Source organism: Leptodactylus fuscus, chromosome 1 (genome assembly GCF_031893055.1).
Source record: "Leptodactylus fuscus isolate aLepFus1 chromosome 1, aLepFus1.hap2, whole genome shotgun sequence".
Taxonomy (NCBI): domain Eukaryota; kingdom Metazoa; phylum Chordata; class Amphibia; order Anura; family Leptodactylidae; genus Leptodactylus; species Leptodactylus fuscus.
In genome coordinates, this window is record NC_134265.1 from 163,942,685 (window position 1) to 163,964,686 (window position 22,002).

Genomic DNA, 22,002 nt, shown 5'->3' on the forward strand with positions numbered 1-22,002 from the left:
AAAAAACAGCAGTTCAGCCATTTTTATTCCAGTTGACCATACGGGAAAACTATTTTTTATGAATTTGTAGATCAAGTATTGTAATAACAATATTGCTATTCTGAGCTGTGTTTTAGCTGTACTGACATTTTACAAAATATATTTATTTTACAGACAATAAATGATATCCTTTTTTTGCTATTAGACATAAAAATAAACAACACATTTGGTTAAGTGAACATGAATTGATTATATTATATACTTATTTTATTTTTGTTATACTTTTATGCCTATGTTTATGGACTGCTATATAATAGATGGGATGTCAGTGGAATACAGTACAGGCTTATTGTTAGAGCATGTAAACATATAATCTGCCTACAGGGGTCACTGTTGGGGAAAATAAAAAGATTTTCCCATTCTCATAGGGAAATTCTAATCACTTTATAATTTTGTGTATGTAAAAGGTCCTAGTTTCTTGTAAACATAACAATAATGACTAATATCTAATTTAAGCAAAAGCTTCCCTTTTGCCGTGCTAGGAGACTTTACTCCTGCCGTGACTCGGATTCGAACCGAGGTTGCTGCGGCCACAACGCAGAGTACTAACCACTATACGATCACGGCAAGCCACCAGGGAAGTACACATGGACTTTCACATTGTGACTTTAAGAGCATCATCAAAGTGATTAGTACCAGCCTTTCATTGTAATAGAAGTAGTAAAATGACAGTCTAGTAAGTGCACATTACTCCAGTGTGTAGACAGTAAATAGATTGAATTTTAGTTGTTCTACTTTTAGCAATGTTTTTTACCCAAGAGTATCATTGTTTCAATGTATACATACTTTTTGTCTTTGTCCTTTTTGGGGCGGTATAAGTGGCTTAACTAGAAACAGCTGGGCCCCAAGGCACTATTATGCCTCATAGTGGCCCCTACACACTATTATCCCCCATAGTGGCCCCTGTACACACTATTATGCCCCATAGTGCCCCTGCACACAGTATTATGCCCCATAGTGCCCCTACACATATTATTATGCTCGATAGTGGCCCCTACACACACTATTATGCCATAGTAGCCCCTGCACACAGTATTATGCCCCATAGTAGCGCCTGCACACACTATTATGCCCCATAGTGGCTCCTGCACACACTATTATCCCCCATAGTGGCACCTGCACACAGTATTATGCCCCATAGTGGTCCCTGCACACAGTATTATGCCCCATAGTAGCCCCTGCACACAGTATTATGCCCCATCGTGGCCCCTGCACACAGTATTATGCCCCATTAGTAGCCCCTGCACACAGTATTAAACCCTATTAGAAGCCCCTGCACACAGTATTATGCCCTATAGTAGCCCCTGCACACACTATTATCACCCATAGTGGCCTCTGCACACATTATTATGCCCCATAGTGGCCCCTGCACACAGTATTATGCCCCATAGTGGCCCCTGCACACAGTATTGTGCCCCATAGTGGCCCCTGCACACAGTATTATGCCCCATAGTGGCCCCTGCACACAGTATTATGCCCCATAGTGGCCCCTGCACACAGTATTGTGCCCCATAGTGGCCCCTGCACACAGTATTATGCCCCATAGTGGCCCCTGCACACAGTATTATGCCCCATAGTGGCCCCTGCACACAGTATTGTGCCCCATAGTGGCCCCTGCACACAGTATTATGCCCCATAGTGGCCCCCGCACACAGTATTGTGCCCCATAATGGCCCCTTCACACAGTATTATGCCCCATTGTGGACCACCCAAGAGCAGTTATTATATTCTTGGCTAGACCTAGGGGATGATACAAACATAAAAAAGCATTACTTCTCTCTCCCTGGCTCCGGTGCACTCCCCACTAATTTCAGACACTACAATTACATTAAAGACATAACATATAGACAGGACATACAAACAGAACCCATAGGCTCAAAGACAAACACAATATAAGCAGGAGCACTCTGGGATGTTGCACAAATGTAAAAGATTATACACTGAATCTTACAATATCCAAAAAGAAAAAAAAAGACTTTGACGCGCATCCCAATCTTACATATTGATCTTGTGCTTCTCAGCAAATTCTACAATACTGAACAAGAGGTTACGAGTATATATAGTGATCAAGATGTATAAGCCCACTAGCCACTTCACAGCGACTTCTTTATAGTGGGTCTCTACACTACTGGGTGCGGCACTGAGCAGCTACCCCCACCACCACAATACAGCACCCACAGGGAGAGCGACCATAGGCACCGCACCACAGCAATGGCAGACACCACATAGCACCACAACAAGTGAACAGATCACAAAAAAGTTCTCCTTACCATATGGTGTCAGTTAAAAGACTGCAACATGTGAACAGGTCTCACTGGATCATGCCACAAGAGGTCATAGAGGTGCTTCCTCCACTGCCCGGAGGCTACGTTAGGTAGTGTACCTCTTGGTGAATGGTCACTGACTGCTAGACATGCCTCTATAATGCATTCAAAGACATTTTGCCCAGTTGACAGTCCTTCAGAAGGGGTACATCATTGGACTGAGAAAAGCAGGTTGGTCATTTCAATGAATTGGCTGCTATCTAGGCTGTTCCACTCTAGCTGTTAGTAGATTTGGGAACAGTGGATACCTGAGGGCACATGCACATGAGGAATAGGCTAAAGACGGTCCACATAGACCACCAGTAGAGTAGATCATGTGACTCACCGACAAGCATAAGCAGTGCACACAATTTCATTGTCCACCATTCAGACATGGGAAGGTCCTTCAATACACAGGCCTGTCACTGCCAGGACAAGCATGTAGCATCTGGAAATTCTAATCACTTTATAATTTGTGTATGTAAAAGGTCCTAGTTTCTTGTAAATATAACAATAATGACTAATAACTAATTTAAGCAAAAGCTTCCCTTTTGCCGTGCTAGGAGACTTTACTCCTGCCGTGACTCGGATTCGAACCGAGGTTGCTGCGGCCACAACGCAGAGTACTAACCACTATACGATCACGGCAAGCCACCAGGGAAGTACACATGGACTTTCACATTGTGACTTTAAGAGCATCATCAAAGTGATTAGTACCAGTCTTTCATTGTAATAGAAATAGTAAAATGACAGTCTAGTAAGTGCACATTACTCCAGTGTGTAGACAGTAAATAGATTGAATTTTAGTTGTTCTACTTTTAGCAATGTTTTTTTACCCAAGAGTATCATTGTTTCAATGTATACATACTTTTTGTCTTTGTCCTTTTTGGGGCGGTATAAGTGACTTAACTAGAAACAGCTGGGCCCCAAGGCACTATTATGCCTCATAGTGGCCCCTACACACTATAACCCCCCTAGTGGCCCCTGCACACACTATTATGCCTCATAGTGGCCCCTACACACATTTTTATGCCCGATAGTGGCCCCTACAAATACTATTATGCCATAGTGGCCCCTGCACACAGTATTATGCCCCATAGTAGCCCCTGCACACACTATTATAACCCATAGTGGCCTCTCCACACATTATTATGCCCCATAGTAGCCCCTGCACACAATATTATAACCCATAGTGGCCCCTGCACACACTATTGTGCCCTAGTGCCATAGTGATATGAATGAACTCTGCTACTGCTGCGTTTTTTTCTTTTTTCTTAATAGGCCATTACCAGTTAGAGTTACTCCAGCCGGTAACAGTCCCCATTTACTTACCGATCCTGTCTGGGCCGGGATCAGTAAGTGACACCGCGGACCCCACAAAGACTATCATTATACTCGGAGGCTGGAGAGAGGTAAGAAACATAAAAAAAACTGTTAAAACTGTTACTTACCTCTCCACGATCCAGGCAGGCTTCAGGCCTAGTTGTCTGACGTCTCTGACGTCACATGAATCCGGCCTTCGTCCCGGGGTGTGTGACGTCCGTTGTCATTGAAGAAGGGTGACAGCGGAGGACTGCAGCGGAGACAGTGGGTTTTTTATGTTTTTATTCCCCCCGGGTCTCCGATTATTATACTCTGGGGTCTTAAAAGACCCCAGAGTATAATAATTGTTTATGTGTGTCCACAGTGGAGCATAATACTGCGTGCAGGGGCGACTATGGGACATAATAGTGTATGCAGTGGCCACTAAGGGACATAATACTGTGTGCAGGGTCCACTATGGGGCATAAAACTGTATGCAGGGGTCACTAAGGGACATAACACTGTGTGCAGGGGCCACTATGGGGCATAAAACTGTGTGCAGGGACCACTAAGGGACATAACACTGTGTGCAGGGTACACTGCCGGCTTCCTCTTCGGGTCTGCAGCTGAGGTCACACGTTTCAGACATCATAGCTGAGGCCTGTGATTGGGCCTCAGTGGTCACGTGTGGCATTCTCCCAGCCTTGGTTCAGCGGTGATGTCTAGAATGGATGACGTCACCTAAAGGCCAGAAGATGATCCTGGACGCCTAGGAGTGGTGAGTAAAAATGAAATGTTTGTTATTTTTAAAGACCTCCCTTGGGCAGGCTTCTATTGGAAAGGGGTTCTGCGGCACATGATGCTGTGTCCCTTTCTATTATCGTTATGGCCAGGCCTGACTCTGGGATCCAGAGTTATCAGGCTCCGGATCCAGGGTGGCCACTTTGGGGCCCCAACGCCAGTCCAGATTAAAACAAGCATTCCTACAAATTTTCATTGCTGATAATTGGTTCATTTAAACATTCAAAAAATCACCTGACAACAAAGCAAACACATGGATTGTCAAATGATTGTATCTATTACGTAACGTAAAAGATACTAGATTGTTAGCAGCATATAGCCTGTGTAAACAGAGCAATGTATTGCCAACAGATGCAAACTGTATGGGGATAAGCAATTTGTATAGGACCTATCAATGATCTGAAATGAATGCTCCGAGGAGGGCTTGTTCTTGAATATCGTTCAACATATGTAACAAGGCCTTAAATATATAAAGTGTTGATAGGGCAAATTTGATCTTTATGTCTATGAATGGCTAGCTTATAGTCATATCCTGTAGCTTCACTATTAGAAAACAGATAAAGTCACCATTCAATAGAGTAGTTGCTTGTTATCTTTGACAACAGATACTACACAGCATGAGATGAAGTCGCACCCACTGTGACTCCTACAGTCACTTGCAGAGACACTGTACAGTAGTAAGTGCTGATAAGGCTGAGCCGTTTATTACAAAGACTTTTAACCAACCCTCAACAGGAGGCAAAGTTATCATCAAAAAGTTTAATAAGAGTGACAAATGTTTATAAATGTGCAGTGCTATATTAAAGTACAAACATATATAAGTATATATATGTAAATGTTCTATTGGCTCTCAGACTTAGGAATAAAGTGATCATGGTTGCAGATATTTTTCTGCACTTCCTACCAATAATTCCAATGCAGGACATGATAGATTACATGCATCTACAATGCAAACGCAGGTGAAAATGTTAACAATAAAACGACAGGAACAGCACTAGCCTTTTTCATGAGCACTATAGCACTTCCTCTTTAAGGCTGGGGCCCCACGTTGCGAAAAACGCAACATCTTACAGAGCCTTCAAAGTGGATGGGATTCTGGCCAATCCAATCCACACATTGCAGAAAAAATCTTCTGCAGAAAAGTTGCATTTAAAAAAATGTCAATTATAACTGTGCTTTTCTCCACAGGAGAAAGTTATGCAGGAGTGTTATGCTCATTCTGATGCTGCAATTGTATGTGGTTCAGGACTAGAGATGAGCGAATGCTGTTCGATCGAATACAGATTCGATCGAATAGCAGGTCGTTCGGGATATTCGATTACAATCGAATACAAGGCCGCAAACGCAGTAAAAATTCGTATCCCCCTCCCACCTTCCCTGGTGCGTTTTTTGCACCAATAACAGCGCAGGGGAGGTGGGACAGGAACTACGACAACGGGGGCAGTGAAAAAAAATCGGAAAAAGTAATTGGCAGCCGGAAACAGATAACCTCCAATTTAGACGAAAGGTGGATTTACCATTCGACTAATTTGGGACTGTGAAGTATATGACTGTGAGACAGGAACAGATCTACCGGCAAGGTTAGCTAGGGATAACCTTTATTTAGGGGGGAAATGTTACTCACACAACTCTTTGGGGCTCCATCTCGTCGGGATCCCTGTCAGCTTGCGATATGCGCGAGCTGACTTTTTCCCACAGGAATGCATTGACCATTGTTGATTGGCCGAATGCCATACAGAAGTATGGCATTCGGCCAATCAATGCTGGTCAATGCATTCCTATGCCGAGATGAAGCAGAGCTGAACCTGCTACACACTCAGCTGTACCGATGTAGCAATCCGATGCAGCAGTGCTGAGTGTGTAGCAGGTCCAGCTCTGCTACATTGGACATTGCTACATTGCCAGCACTTAGGGTTGAGCCGATCTTGACATTTCAGGATCGTTTTTAAAATCCAATTTCCGATCATTCGGAGATTGGATTTTAAAAAACGATCCTATTTACTACACAGCATGTAGTCCAAAAATTGTTGGACCCCACGCTGTGTAGTGATTAACCTCCCACCGTTGTCCACTTACCTGCATAGCTGCAGCTCCCAGCTCTTCTTGGTCCGATCCTCTGTCCACTTGTCTTCAGAGTCTTCTGACGTCTCACCGCCCACACTTTCCAGCCGCACTAAGCCCCGCCTACTCCCTGCATCTCTACAATACTAGTCTAGGGGGTCCTCTGTCCTCTTCAGAGCGCCCTGCGCCCCGCCTCCCTAGACTAGTATTGTAGAGATGCAGGGAGTAGGCAGGGCTTAGTAGGCAGGGCATCACTCACGTCTCTCCTCCCAGTACCCGCCCACACTCTCCTAGGAGAGTGTGGGCGGGTACTTGGCGGGGAGATCCACCCACACTCTGCTAAGCCCCACCTTCTCTATAATACTAGTCGGGGGAGAGGGGGGCAGGGCGCTCTGAAGACCGGACAGAGGACCGGACCAAGAAGAGGATCTGGGAGCTGCAGGTAAGTGGACAACGGTGGGGGGGGGGGAGTTAATCCGATACTGCACACTCAGCTCAATTACTCTACTACTACCCAACGTAGCAGAGCTGGCAGATATGGCAGTCTGATGCAGCAGTTAACACACTCAGCTCTGCTGCATCAGACTGCTAACATCGGCCAGCTCTGCTACATCTCTGGTGTATCTACACTACTCCCAACCATCCCTCCATCTACTCCTCCTGTCACACACATCTCGTGTGTAGCAGAGCTCAGCACACACTCAGCTCTGCTACATCTCTACAACAGAGTGTAGAGATGTAGCAGAGCTGAGTGTGTGCTGAGCTCTGTTACACCAGAGATGTGTGTGACAGGAGGAATAGCTGGGTTTGTTCAATTGTCCTTGCAGGACATCATCTGCTGAGTCTGACCTGACAGAGGGGCTGTTGGTGGCTCGGCTCTTCCCATTAAAAAACATGAACACTGACTAGCATGCATGAAATAGCTGTGGCATAAAAGATTTTCTAAGTATATGGGGACATTTAGCATTAAATCCATTGCAGTTATGGAACCAGTGTGACTACTGCTAGAGGTCAGGGTCTAAGCTCTACTTCTTGTTCATTTATTAAAATGTAAAAATAAATGTTCAAAAAAGAGGAAAAAAAAACAGAGAACTACAGTTTATGATCAGGAATAAGGAGCTGCTTAGTAAACTTCGTTTGAGGCTGTGTTCACACGGAGAAACACGCCGCTCATTCTGACACGTAAACACGTGTCAGAGTGAGCGCTGTAAAACAGAATCCTATTGACTTCAATGGGTGCTGTCTTACGTGCGCTATACATTGAAATCAATGGGAGGCTTTTTAACTCATTGATTTCAAAGTGTAGTGCGCATAAGATGGCACCCATTGAAGTCAATGGGATTCTGTTTTACAGCGCTCACTCTGACACGTGTTTACTAGAGATGAGCGAGTACTATTGGAAACTCCCGTTTCGAATAGCAGGCACCCATAGGAATGAATGGACGCAGCCAGCATGCAGGGGTTAAGCGGACGGCTGCCGGCAAAGCCTGCATCCCGGCCGCTTTCATTCATTCCTATGGGTGTGTGCTATTCGAAACGGCCGTTTCGAATAGTACTCGCTCATCTCTAGTAAACGGACCTGCTACCTGCTACACATGAGCGGCGCGTTACTCCGTGTGAATGCAGCCTTACACTACCTGCAAAGTAGATGGGATTTTGGCTAATCCCATCCACACATTGCAGAAAATTTGCGTCAGAAACGTTGCGATTTCAAAAACACTTGCGTTTTTGTAAATGGCAGCATGTCAATAACATCTATGGAATAGCTGACGTTTTCTGTATAATAGAGTATTTTCTGTGAAAAACGCTGCAGTAAAAACCGTTGAGTGTTTCCACCACAGTCTTTTTTGCAGCTTTTTTTGCAGCATTTTGCCTTAGTCTTAATTTGTATATGTCCATTCAGAAAAAAAAAAAAGGTTTTCTTTTAGAAAAGCAATAAAGCAATGTTGGTCAAAAATAGGGCATTGTGCATCCATCTTTAGCAGGTTTTTTTTTTAAAGATATCAAGTTTCCTCTCCATATAAAGTATGACCTACTAGGTGCCCATCTCAGTGAGGGGCCTAGGGGGCTATGCAACAGGGGCTTGACGTAGGGAGCAGTAATAAAATGGAGGGGGATTTGGAGAGGCTTTGCCGGGTGGGGATAAGGTTATGCTATTCCCATCCTACAAAACCCAATACAACTTGAGTTGTGCAGCAGATCACTAATTGGATGGCCCTGAAAAGTCACAAAGGTTGGAGGCCAGCTGAGTGCAGATGGGGAAATCTGACCCTATAAATATACAATGAAAGCACTTGGCTTCACTGCCGATTAGTGGGAAAGGCAGACTCATGTGGGAGCGTTGTCATTTTTCTATATACAATATAATTGGGTTATGTGATTATTTGTTTAGACATATTTTCTTTCTGTATTTAGTCACAAGAACAATAGCCTAGAGCTGACAGTAAAAACGGATCTGTTAAGATGTGTGAATAACACCAGTGTTGTTGAGATAGATGAGATTAATATTGGTGGCTGCAACTGATCACAGCTGACATCAACAGGTGAGCAAGGGGGCTTTCACGTCTGTCCTTATTGGCAAACGAGGAACAAAAACAGAACAATACAAACCAAAAAACAAATAGAGGCTTAAATATAGTACATAATTGCCTCCAGTAACATTGAATAGCCCTACCCACAACTGTGTCCTTACCATATTAGTCCCCTGACGAAGGCCTCCGCGCCGAAACGCGTTGGGCATTGAAGTATAGGGTCCGGTCCCCTGGCGGTCTGCACTACCACATGGGTAAGCCTTGAACCATTCTGTCCAGTTACTATTTACATCCTGGCATGGATATTTATTTATACTAATATGGCTATTTGGTATCAGGGTCCATGCTCCATGTGGGAGACATCTCTTTATTCTGGCTTAAGCATTTAAGGTCATTTCATGTATTGTAGTCACCCTATTGTGTATACAGGTTTTTGACCTTGTTTGTATTACTACTCATGATAACATTATGTCTTTTGTGCAGTAATCCTTTTTGGGGGCCGTATTCCAACTGGTACCCTATCCTTCAATTTGGTTCCTTGTACTTGCAGTTTTTTCCTTTCATATGTATGTCCATGTAATTTTATATATTTTTTTGATACTTAATAAAACTCTTTTTATTACATGTTATCAGATTTTCTTGTGGTGTATACCATAGTGTAGTGTCATACTTACCTTGTTTGTGCTGCTGTTTGGCAAACGAGGACCGCGGGCGATGGAAAGGGGTGTCAGAGGAAGGGGGGAAGGGGCATGGACGCGGGAGGGGGAAGGGGTAATAGGTGAAGGGGGGCTGGGGCAGAGGAGGGGGAGAAAGGGTCAGGGTCGCAGGGAAACAGGGGGGCCGGGGGCAAACGGCAGGTCGGGATCCCCCGGGGAGGAAAGAGGGACGGGGGCACCCAGGGGGACGGCGCGGGGGTGCACACCACCAACCATACACAACACCAATTGCCTAACTATACGCGGCTCTGCGCCAACACCAACCCGTTGACGAAGTCACGGGCAGATGCTAGTAATATATATTTGTTATTATTAGAGATGAGCGAACACTATTCGAAACAGCCGTTTCGAATAGAACGCTCCCTTAGAAATGAATGGACGTAGTCTGCGTGCCAGCCGCTTCCATTCATTTCTATGGGAGCGTGCTATTTGAAACGGCTGTTTTGAATAGTGTTCGCTCATCTCTAGTTATTATACATTAGAGTCCACTTATATTCAGTATGTGTTTTGGACGATGTTGTCATATTTTGTATTTCTAAGCAAATTAGTTTCCATTAAGGCAGATTCTTAAGGGTTATTTTTATCAGATGTGGTTGGACACATCTAAACTAACGTATGTGTACAACATTTAACAAGGAGGTGCACCTACATCACAAATAGGCACCTCAGTAAAACTAATTTTAAAAAAAAGCCAAAAATATGGCCAAAAAAAGAGCAGGTGATAAATAACTTTTGGAAATTTTTTAGGAAAAATAAGGATGGCACTGCTAGTAACAAACAATTATGGAAGAAATCCCAAATGTAAAATGCCTGATAGATGAAAATATTCACGAAGAAACAACTTTTGTGTGTGATAAGTCCGGGGGTGCTCATCATCCAAATAGTGTAATATAAAATAAACAATGTAGAAGCAAAAAAGGAAGGGAACTCACCCGTAGACGGACATCTTCTAAAAATTATCCTTTATTAGGAGAAATGCTTGATAAAAAAACAACCATAGGGAGGGAAGGAACAGCAAATATAGCGAGAAAAAGGCAACAGCCGTTTCGCGCTAACTTGAGCGCTTCTTCAAGCCTTCAATGCATACACAGAGTGATGAAAAATACAAGGTAATAACATGATTACCTTGTATTTTTCATCACTCTGTGTATGCATTGAAGGCTTGAAGAAGCGCTCAAGTTAGCGCGAAACGGCTGTTGCCTATTTCTCGCCATATTTGCTGTTCCTTCCCTCCCTATGGTTGTTTTTTTTATCAAGCATTTCTCCTAATAAAGGATAATTTTTAGAAGATGTCTGTCTACGGGTGAGTGCCCTTCCTTTTTTGCTTCTACATTGTTTATGATAAATAACTTTAATATTTATATCTACTGAGGTCCTTCATAGTGTCCAGTCTATCAAACAGTCAAAGCCCGCTCATCAGCTTGCTGAAGAATACAGGAAGTGATAAGAAGAATCAGCAGACAGGGAGATGGGAAATCCCTTTTAAGTTTTCATTCAGTACATTGTGTAATTTTATTGTGAGAGTAGGTCAAAGCAATTCTGACCTTTTCTCATGCACAGCTCCAGAAGGTTTTTTCTCCAATACACATGATGGAAGTAATCCTTTACTGGAATGAAGACTTCTGCTAGCCACAAATTTAATGTATTGTATCTAAAGACTAAATGAGCCCTAAGCCTTAGCTCAAGGATGGCTAAATCAGCATAGCTTAAGTCTAATGTATAACGTAATAGCATGTTTAGAACCACTATATTTCCTTTCTTTGCAACGATTACATATTTGTATATTTTACACATGGCAAAATCTTTTCAGTATGTGTAAAGTGGTGCATGAGTAGAAACTACAGGCTGAAACTGTCCAGTCATAAATATGCAGTAACTTAGGCCCGATTCACATCTGCATTCGGGTTTCCATTCGGAGAGTTTGCTTGGGGACCTCCCGAATGTAAAGTTATCCGCATAAAAAAAGCAGTTACCTTAAGAAACCCGTGGACTCCATAGACTATAATGGGGTCAGTGTGGTTTCTGCTCAGTTTCCGCATGAAAAATGCGGGAACGGAACGGAATGACCCAAACGCAGATGTGAACTGGGCCTTAGCTCCCTACTTTGAAAGAAATCAGTTACGGAAAAAAGACCTATTTTGAAATCAATTTATATATTAAACTTATTTTTAAGTATATTTTTCACTAGTACTGTAGAATACCTGTGGCTTCGCTCACGGGAATTATGTTAAATAGTTGGTTATGCTAGCTAAAGTAAAATTTTCAGCGTCACATTTTCAGAGTGCTACAGTAAATATTTTTTTTTCACTTTAAATTTTTATTATTTTGGCATTTTCCAAATTTGTTGTAACATTGATGTGAACAACTTTTTTTTTAATTTCAACATTTTAATTGATTTTACATATTCAATACATATTATGTAGTATAAACTATTACAACTATTTTTTGAACTATTTTTTGATAAAAAAAAATTAAAATTTATGCCCCTTACACAAACATACAAAACATTTACACCAAATAAGAACATAGTGCAACCCTTCCCCCTCCTTCCAGTGTAATCTATAAGTAGTTCACGGACAAAAGAGTAAAATTGTTTTCCAGTTACACAACTATCTATTGTAGTAGTTCAGTGATGAGAGCTCCCTGTATAGTAAGCAATACTGACAATCTTACTATGGGGCAGTTTTCGCCTGACCAATATTGCTGCTCAGTAAGGCTGCTTACACGCTACAGGATTTTTCACGGGTCTCCGGGCTGTGGATTTTACAGCTCCATAGCCTTCTATGGAGCCTGCAAAATTCATAACATAACATAACAAAGAAGTCCAAGGAACCGCCGAATCCATGGCCCGGAAGCCCATGAAAAATACTGTGGTGTGCAAGCAGCCACTAACACCAGTTGTGTTTTTTTTTTTTTTTTATGTAGATTGTGAGCCCCACATAGAGCTCACAATGCACATTTTCCCCTACAGTATGTCTTTTTTTTCAGAATATGGGATGGAAATCCATGCAAACATGGAGAGAACATACAAACTCCTTGCAGATGGCTTTTTGCCCTTGGCGGGATTTGAACACCAGGACCCAGCGCTGCAAGGCTGCAGTGCCAACCACTGAGCCACCGTGTTGCCCCCCGAATACCAGATGTGTTTTGTCAGTGCGTGCGTGTATGTGTGTGTCTACATGTGTGTGATCCATGTGTATGTATGCATGTGTGCATGCACGTGTGTGGTCCGTGTATATGTATGCGTGTGTGCATGCATATGTGTGGTCCGTGTATATGTGCATGTGATCCATGTGTTTTTGTGTGCGCAGTGCAAGTGTATTTGTGGGGTGGTGTTTGTGTTGTGTGTGTCTAGAGTGCTCTGGTGTTTGTGTTGTGTTGTAGCATTTCTGTGGGGTTGTGCTTGTGGGTTGGTGTATGTGTGCTGTCTGTTTGATGTTTATATGGTGTTTGCGAAATGTGTGTGTGGTGGTGCGGCCCCTTTAGCAGCGACTTTTGGCACCGTCGCTATAATCCGTCCCTGTCAGTAACAACTGTTGTTTTCTCCTCCGTACTTTCACTTTCATCTTCACTTTTCCCCATTATATGCATAGGGCCTAACTTCAGGGGACCCAATCTCATGATGGGGGAAGCTAGCGAGATGTAACATGCGCAGTATTCTGCTCCTATGGGTGGAGAGGGGGGCGTGCCAAATTTCACCCAAATCGGGTGAGAACTGTGAATTTGTATAGAGTGGGCTACTACAGATTTTGAGATGCCTAGAAAACTCTCCTATAAAAGTCTATAGGGTCTACTCCACATTATTGTTTCTATAGCCCTTGGTCCATCTCCAAAAAACAGGACGTGAAAGACTATTTTAGACTTAGTGGCCACAGCTGAAACGGCAGGATTCTTATATATTTTTTAAATGATAATAATAATAAAAATAATAATAATAATAATAATAATAATAATAATAATAATAATTTGTTTAAAAAATGTTTAACATAAAAACTTGCTGCAATAGGTCATTTTGTCATGGCTAGAGATTAGCGAGTACTATTCAAAACTCCCATATCGAATAGCAGGCACCCATAGGAATGAATGTACACAGCCGGCACATAGGGGGTTAAGCAACCGGCTGCTGGCAAAGTCTGTGTGCCGGCCGCTTCCATTCATTCTTATGGGTGTGTGCTATTCGAAACGGCTGTTTCGAATACTACTCGCTCATCTCTAGTCATGACACATCCCCTTAATGTATGGCCTGATGTAGAACTGCTTTGACAATGCAGCTCACCGACACATTGTTATAATGAATCATATAAAAATAATGTTCATATATGACTTGGGTTGCAGAATATATTGATTGACTCACATTATTGATTGACTCTTCAGCAAATGTATTGCAGTTGTGTTTGGTTGTCAAGAATAGATCAATTTGCATAGTTGTTTCCTTTTAGTACATTGTGAGAATTTTGTTTTCCTATACTTTAACATTAGAGAATAAATCAATGAATTAAAGGGGTTGTCCAAGACTATCACTACGTATTGATGGTTACCAATATGAGATCTGTCAAATTTTGATCCTGGCATCCTCATTTGCTAGACATCTCTGGCTGAGAACAGCAGACTATGCATTTTAAAATCTGATATGATTGATCCTCATTTCCCCAAACACCTGACTGCATGAGGTTGGGGTAACCTTTTTACATATTAGACTGTCCACAAAATCTGTTCTCTATGTCTAGCATTAGAAGACAACTATTATATGATACATGAAAAAAGAGGTCTTTATCAAGTGCCATTATTTGACATAGCTAGTGGGTAGAGAAGCCTTCATCAATCTATATGATCACCTTGAGCAGTAAGTGCATCAAGATCTCTCAACCTAAGGCTTTTGACGTATTACAGGTTCAAACAAATTAAACTACATTTATGTGAGATTTGAATATAACATTTTTTGTAATAATTCTTACAGTAAATTATACTTAGAAATTAGAAAAATAATAAAATATACTTAAATGTCATCTGCAAAACCAAATAAAACAAACCATTGTAAGATTTTCAGAAAAAATCACATACATTGAGTATTAAATGATATGTATTGACTTTTCATCCATAGAAGAGAACTGCTTGCCCAACGTCTAAAGTAAATTTTAATAAAACATTTATTATCATTTCTTTATTTTGCCCTTGCAATAACACTACTTACACCATGGAAAGGAAACCTTTATTGCTAAATGCTCCACATTACAGTTGCAGCCAATAGGTACAATACATTAAGAGCCTAAACACAGGCAGTGAATTAAACCGGCAAAGCATACTGAGTAGAATCGCCTGACAATCTGCCCATCTTAATAACAAATCAATATTAAATCAATATTCTGACACTTTTATCTCCCAACTTGTAAGCTCCTCTCTGTGAGGATTTATTGTGCTTTCTCTATTTTTGGAGAGATCTATTTTTGTACAATGTTAGATTGTCATACTTTATATTGATACACCTAAATAACCCCAAATATAGTCACTATGTATTATTTGCAATTATTCCAGAAGACACCAAATGGTTATATGATACATTGTGTTACGTATACTTCTACATTGTGTGAAGGTTTGGATGTAGAAAAGGAGACTCTTTTCTGGATCTATTTTATTTCAATACCGCTAACAAGAAATGATTCTACAAACAGTCAGGTTACCCGAGCTTTGTGCTGAAAATCACTCAAACACATAAAATGACCCCTGGGTTTAAAGTCTATGTTATAAGCTTGTTCTTAATGATATCTGGAGATCAAGTAAGCTTTATCCAACCAGTACTAGATGGAGGATTTATTTGCATCACACTATGATGTTCCTTTAATACCTCCCAGATACATAAGTGCTTACTGTTTAATAGGTTTTTAGCTTAAGATCCAATCATCCACTCTTGAATTAAGATGCCTGAATGAAGCCAACTCATTTGGAACTAAGCACTTTAATGTCAACAGAGACATATGGTATTGCAACTGAGTTACAAAGGATGCCTAGCAAGCCTCCTACTTCCCCAGCCACATTAAGACACTTGTATTATTAGTTTACTGCGTTGTTTTCTGCTGCTCCTAATTGAAAATAAGATCTGCTTAAGGAGTTAAAGAAAGCTTGGAATTGAAAAAAACTGGGCACATGTAATTTCTTAGAAGGCGTATCTCAGTGAACTGATAACACATGGAAAATTAATTAACAGAAGCCGAATTACAGTAAATATTCATTAACATCACTGCTCGGTCACTATCAATCTGAGGCTTTAAATCAGAAATGCCAGACAGATGTGTCCCTTTAAAGCTTGTCACTCACAAACCGTAGCAATGGCAACAAGCAGATACCATTCTAAACACATTTTCAAATAGCAAGTTAGAGTATGCTAAGTTAATAGAGTAAAGATCAACTGAAAAAATATGTTTCTCTAGGGGTCCATCATGTCCATGCATTACAAGAGCTACTCATTAAATCCGATCCTATGAAAGTCATTTATTCCCATCTAGCGACAGGATAGGGAGGAAGTGTGTGATAACTTGGGGTACCATCGTTGTAATTTTCATGCTAACTTTAATGGGGTTTCTAAGACAAACTTTGGAAAGATTTTGAATGGAGAGAGAATCAGACATATGTGCCCTCCTGCACCATTTAAAGTGTTTTGGCATGATGGCGGTGCAGTGCTTGAGGCTCAAGGGCCCTCTCTACCTTAAAGTCTAGCAGTGGGGTCACCAGCAATCATACATTGCCTACCCTGTGGATACACAATCATTCCATCTGAAACATAACTCTTAGTGACTCCTTACTACAAAAAAACAACAACATATAAAACCTGAAAATATCATAGTCTACACCCACAAACAAAAGGAAGTAGCTATTGGTAGGTTCCCCTTACAATAGACTCAAACATATACAAATCCCTGATCCGACACATTTCTCTGTGGAATATCCCAGGGTTCCTCAGGGAGCACAATTATATTCTATACATCTGATACAGCAGCAGACCCAGCACAGGTATATGATAATAAATACAACAATAATATATCAGAAACAGTTTAACTCTCTAGTGAACAAGACTCTCAAAATTCCAAGAGTGGGGAGATAGATCAATAGACTTTCAGGCCATTTCATGTAATGTCCAAGTGTCAACAACCTATAGAAACCCAACTAAAGTAATGTCAAAAAGAAAGCAAACGTTGATAACCTAATATATCTATAGACCAGTTCAGTGTATCGTATAATATAACAAATACACAGACTTCTATCTGTCTATAAACATCTAGGTCAATTCAGAGAAGCAAGTAAGTGATTCTAAATGCCGAGATCCCTTCAAGGTTTTGACAGCAGGCTGTCCTGTGGATAGGTGAGAAATGTTGTGTATGGAATAATCCTTTTCATTTCTATGGTATTGTTGAAGTACCGTATATACTCGAGTATAAGCCGACCTGAATATAAGCCGACCCCCCTAATTTTACCACAAAAAACTGGGAAAACTTATTGACTCGAGTATAAGCCTAGGGGGGAAATGTAGCAGCTGCTGGAGAATTTAAAAAATTAAAATGGCCGAGTTCTTGGGTGCAGTAGATGCTGGGGAAGGGATGGGGGTGTTTTGGTTGTCTGTCTGCCCCTTCCCTGAGCTTGAGGACTGGGTTTTTTCTTCCCCCACTTGGAATTCAGCCTGGCTGAATATAGGGTATCTGCAGTGCTCCCATTAACCCCTTCCCGACGGAATAGAAGCACTGCAGGTACCCTATATTCAGTAGACCGGGCACTTTCAGACACAGGGATATCTAATATGTATGTGTCACAGTCATTTTCTACTTTGAGGGCAGGTTCACACTAGCGCCCAATCTCCGTTATGCATAACGGTTTCGCCATGGGCAGCAGAAGACGCTCATCGACAGACACTGAATGTCGGTTTCTGTCCTCTGCCGACAGAAAAAACGGAAACCTGCATAACTGAGATCAGGTGCTGTGAACCCGCCTTTATATGTATTCTAGGGAAAGGAGTGATTTAGAACTTTTATTTATTTTATTTTTTATTATATTTTTTTTTTAAACTTTTTTTTTTTTTTTTTTTTTTTTTACAATTTTTTTACAATTTTTTTTACAATTTTTTTACAATTTTTTTTTTACAAGTGTATTGCCGTCTATGGGAGAGTCTCTACATTACTATTACGGCTGGTCATAGACCAGCCGTAATAGTAATATAGCAATGACAGGCCTGGGAGCATTCATTAGGCTCCCGGTTGACATCGGAACAGGTCGGCTCCTGCAAGCAACTTTAAAGGTATGGGGCAAGCAGAAGGGGGGAGGACACCTCCGGAGGGCACCTCCACTGTAACGCTTACAGCGGAGATGCCAAAGCTTATGCCTAAAATCAGAGATTGCAGGCATAAACTTCAGCATCTCTGCTGTAAGCATTACTATTATTATTATTATTATTATTAGGTGCCAGTTTCTATGGCGACCGCTCTGCAGACTACATTCTCTACTCTACATTTACAGACCTGGCATCCAGACACCGGGGTGGGCGCTGGGGCCCACAGCATCGCCGTGCTCCTGCCAGGAGCGTGGCGATGCTGAACATTAAAAACTGCAGAAGTATTTATGGTACTTCTGCTATCAGGCCAGGAAGCAGCCACACGCCGGGTGCGGGCCTGAGCTTACGTGGCCACATGGGGGGGCGGGGTCTGCTATCCTGGCCTGCTAGCAGAAAATTACCGTAATGACCCGAATATAAGCCGAGGAGCACTTTTTCAGCACAAAAACTGTGCTGAAAAACTCAGCTTATACTCGAGTATATACGGTACTTTGTTTCTCCTGTGGTGGTACTGCAGAGGAATTGAACACTTGGTGCCATGTCTCCCACAAATTATAGCTAGTATGGGGAATATAAGGGTAGCTCTAGAAAGATTTCAGGATAACTCCCTGATCCTGTCACACAAAGAATAGAGGTGGGGCTGGAGGGCATATTTCAGCAGTATGGAGCAACTGAGATGCACTCTGCGTTACACACTGCTTATTTGCATAAACTTTCATGCAGAAAATATGTTACATTCTGGTGAGCCTGACCCATTTAGCTGTGCTGCTGGTTTAATATAATTACCCTGGTGATAGACTCCCTTTAACCAGAGAGAGTTGCAGAGGTGAGTCACATGATTCTCTCTCTGACGGTACTGGTACCAGGTAGCCACTTCTTTGAACATTGTGATATCAGTGAATACAACTGAAGTGGATGAAGCATTTTCAAATAGCCAGTTACGACATGCTAAGCGAATAGCGCGAAATACAACTCAAAAAATGTCGATCCGTTATATTCATACATTGCAAGGCCAACCCATTAAATGGGTTTTGCTATGAGAGTCATTTATCTCCTAGCCACAGGATAGGGAGGAGGTGTATGATTACTTACGCCATTGGAATTCCCATGATAACTTGAACAGGGTTCCTAAGCCAACCTTTTGGAGGAGTCTGAATGGAGATGTTGTCACACATGTGCCCTGCTGTTCCAGTCAGCCCCAGACATGCTTAGTACACCTGCCAGTCATGTAGTTCAGGGCCGTGGCGTCATCACCTGACCTCCCCAAGACTGCGGTCAGTCTGCTCACCCATTCTCCCCTGTCTCATAGGGTGGCCATTCTTCACACTCACATAGCCCTACTTACCCTCCCATCCCCAGCCCCATCAGGAAGCTTGGCCAGCCCTAGAATGTGGGCACATTCTCAGCCTGTGAATGACTTAAACAATAAGTGATGTCTGTGTCACTTTTATGGGACTGTATTTTAGGTTATGTTCCACAGAGCTGGAGGGAAGTAGACTTAAAATACCCCTAATGCAGGAATGCCTGTGATTATTGCATTATGTAGGGACTCTTTAATTACTATTGTGTACCCTATAAAAGCTTCCCCTCCTGCCTCCACTCTGTAGCCCCCCTGAAGAAGCAGGGGCGAAACGGTCCGTCGGGGCTCAGAGTGGAGGTCGCAGCTGGTGAGCAGTGATTCATGTATATGCTCCACATTTTGTCCTATGTATGTTGGCTTATGTAATACTGGCATGTGTGTGTAACTTTACATTGGTTCTGTTACCTTATATGCTCTTACTATATAGTGGTGATAGGGGTATGATTTTTGCAATGCTACAGATATATTTTTTCAATTAAGTGCCCTGATCTTGTGATACTGTGGGCAATAGGAGCCTATTTCCATTTATATATACTAAATACTGGGCCTCTCTATACACACATTTATTGCGGCTGTTCTCATCCCCTACACCACTAGCAGATTATACACCTGCTGGAGCTGCTCAGTCCAGTGCGACCTCCACTCTTGTTGTGTGTTTTTAAATGTTTTTATGTGTTTGTTTTCCTGATACCAATATTTTTTACAATTAAAAACATTTTTGTGGTAATAAATTTAGATTTAAAATCAAAAGAATTCTTTGTGTTATTTATACATTGATACTTAGTTGGTGCTTTGAGTTTTTGCGGGTATCTTTGTTTTTTTATCTAGTATTGAGATTGCTTTGGGTTTGATATTGATTTAAATTCTTTCTCGTAAATACTAGGTGTGTATGTTTTTGAAACCAATATGGATTTTCGGTTAAAGGAAAATGAGTGGGCCAGTCGTTTGAATACTATATTTACAGATGGGACAACTATAGCATCTGAATCACCCTCTGAATTGAAGGATATTCAATGTGAATTGCGCAACTTGCTATTTAAAAGAGCCAGAACCTGGTGGAATAAGGCCACCCTGGAGCAATATTTGTGCAAACACATGATTCCTAGAGGCCTTCGTATTCAATTGTTTCCCTCCTACCCTGTTGAGGATGACACCTTTAGAAAAAAGTGGGAAGAAGCGTGCAATGTATGCTCTAGAACATTCATAGAATTATTGATTGGTTTGGACAAAAAATCATTGGAGCTGTTGGAAACTCAGATTATTTCCCTACAGGAGAAGATTAAAACCATGGCGACTCCTGAACATACCATCAATTGGGACCGACAACTAGAATTGGATTACAAAAAATGGGAGTCAGATATACAAGATGGCAAGATGAAAAAATACCAGCGTGATTTATCTGACTTAACAGAGAACAGGATTTATAAATGGAAAATGCGGGAGTTATCTGATTGTACCCGCTCCAATTCAGTGATTTCCAATGGAAGTAACACTACTCAATACTCTACATCTAGTTCCAGGAGCACAGATGGTAAACCCCAAAACTATACACGTCGTTTTGTGAACAAACGCAAACATAATGAGCAGAATGATGAACCGTCTGAGCTGAAGGTAATTAATCTGTCCAATCATTCTTTATCAGATGCACAAATCTCGGTACTATCATTGGGACTCACCTTTTGTCCCACTGCACCCCTTGACAAATTTACAGCCATAAAAGATGTCTTTCTTTTTGCTAGAAAATTATTGCTTAAAAAACATTTTTTTAAAGAGGACATGACTTCTTGTTTCACAGCCCAAGAAGAACTGGAGGCACTCCAGATTTTAGAAGAACTCCTCGCAGAACAACTGGAACAGCAGGTGAGTACATTTCCTCCCAACATAGCCAGGAAATCCACCACATTCCCGCCCTTGAATTTAAGTCTGCATGTAGATATTTTTGTGAGATCTATGTGTGATGTCATCATGTCGATTCCTGCACATAAAAAATATGACAATCTAACAGGGTCACAGAGAACTGCCTTGAAAGAATTGAAGAATATGAAAGATGTGGTGATTAAACCAGCAGACAAGGGCGGGAATGTGGTGGTCTGGCCAGTTTTGGCTTATGAAAAAGAGGCATTTCGCCAGTTAAACAACAGCAGATGTTATAAGAGGTTAGAACGGGATCCAACAAGTACCTTTAGGAAGGAAATTGAAAATATTCTAAGGAAAGCTTTGAGTGAAAACCTTATCACACAAAAAGTATATGATGGCTTAATGGTAGAACATCCCATAATACCGACTATTTATTTCCTTCCAAAGGTACACAAGAACAGTCTCAATCCACCTGGGAGACCCATTGTTTCTGGGAGAGGTGGATTGTGTGAACCGATTTGTAAATTCCTTGATTATTACCTCAAACCAATCGTACTCACCTTGCCATCATATATAAAGGATTCAACGGAGGTTCTGCAGCGGATTGAGGATATTACTCTGGATGATGATATGTATTTGGTCACAGCAGATGTGGAATCGTTGTACACCTCCATTGACCATTCCTTGGGTATGCAAGCGATCAGGTTCTATTTGAGAT

The 22,002-nt window shown here is 41.7% G+C and overlaps 1 protein-coding gene and 2 non-coding genes across 5 annotated transcripts in view; all 3 read right to left on the reverse strand.

Annotated features, from left to right (window-relative positions):
* The window catches only part of NFIB (nuclear factor I B), a 354,487-nt gene that overhangs the window by 273,040 nt on the left and 59,445 nt on the right, over positions 1-22,002 (reverse strand). The gene's annotated exons all lie outside the window — the stretch shown is intronic.
* Positions 535-606, reverse strand: TRNAH-GUG (transfer RNA histidin (anticodon GUG)). Its single transcript has one exon. It is a non-coding gene; the product is annotated as a tRNA-His (tRNA).
* On the reverse strand, positions 2,919-2,990 carry TRNAH-GUG (transfer RNA histidin (anticodon GUG)). Its single transcript has one exon. It is a non-coding gene; the product is annotated as a tRNA-His (tRNA).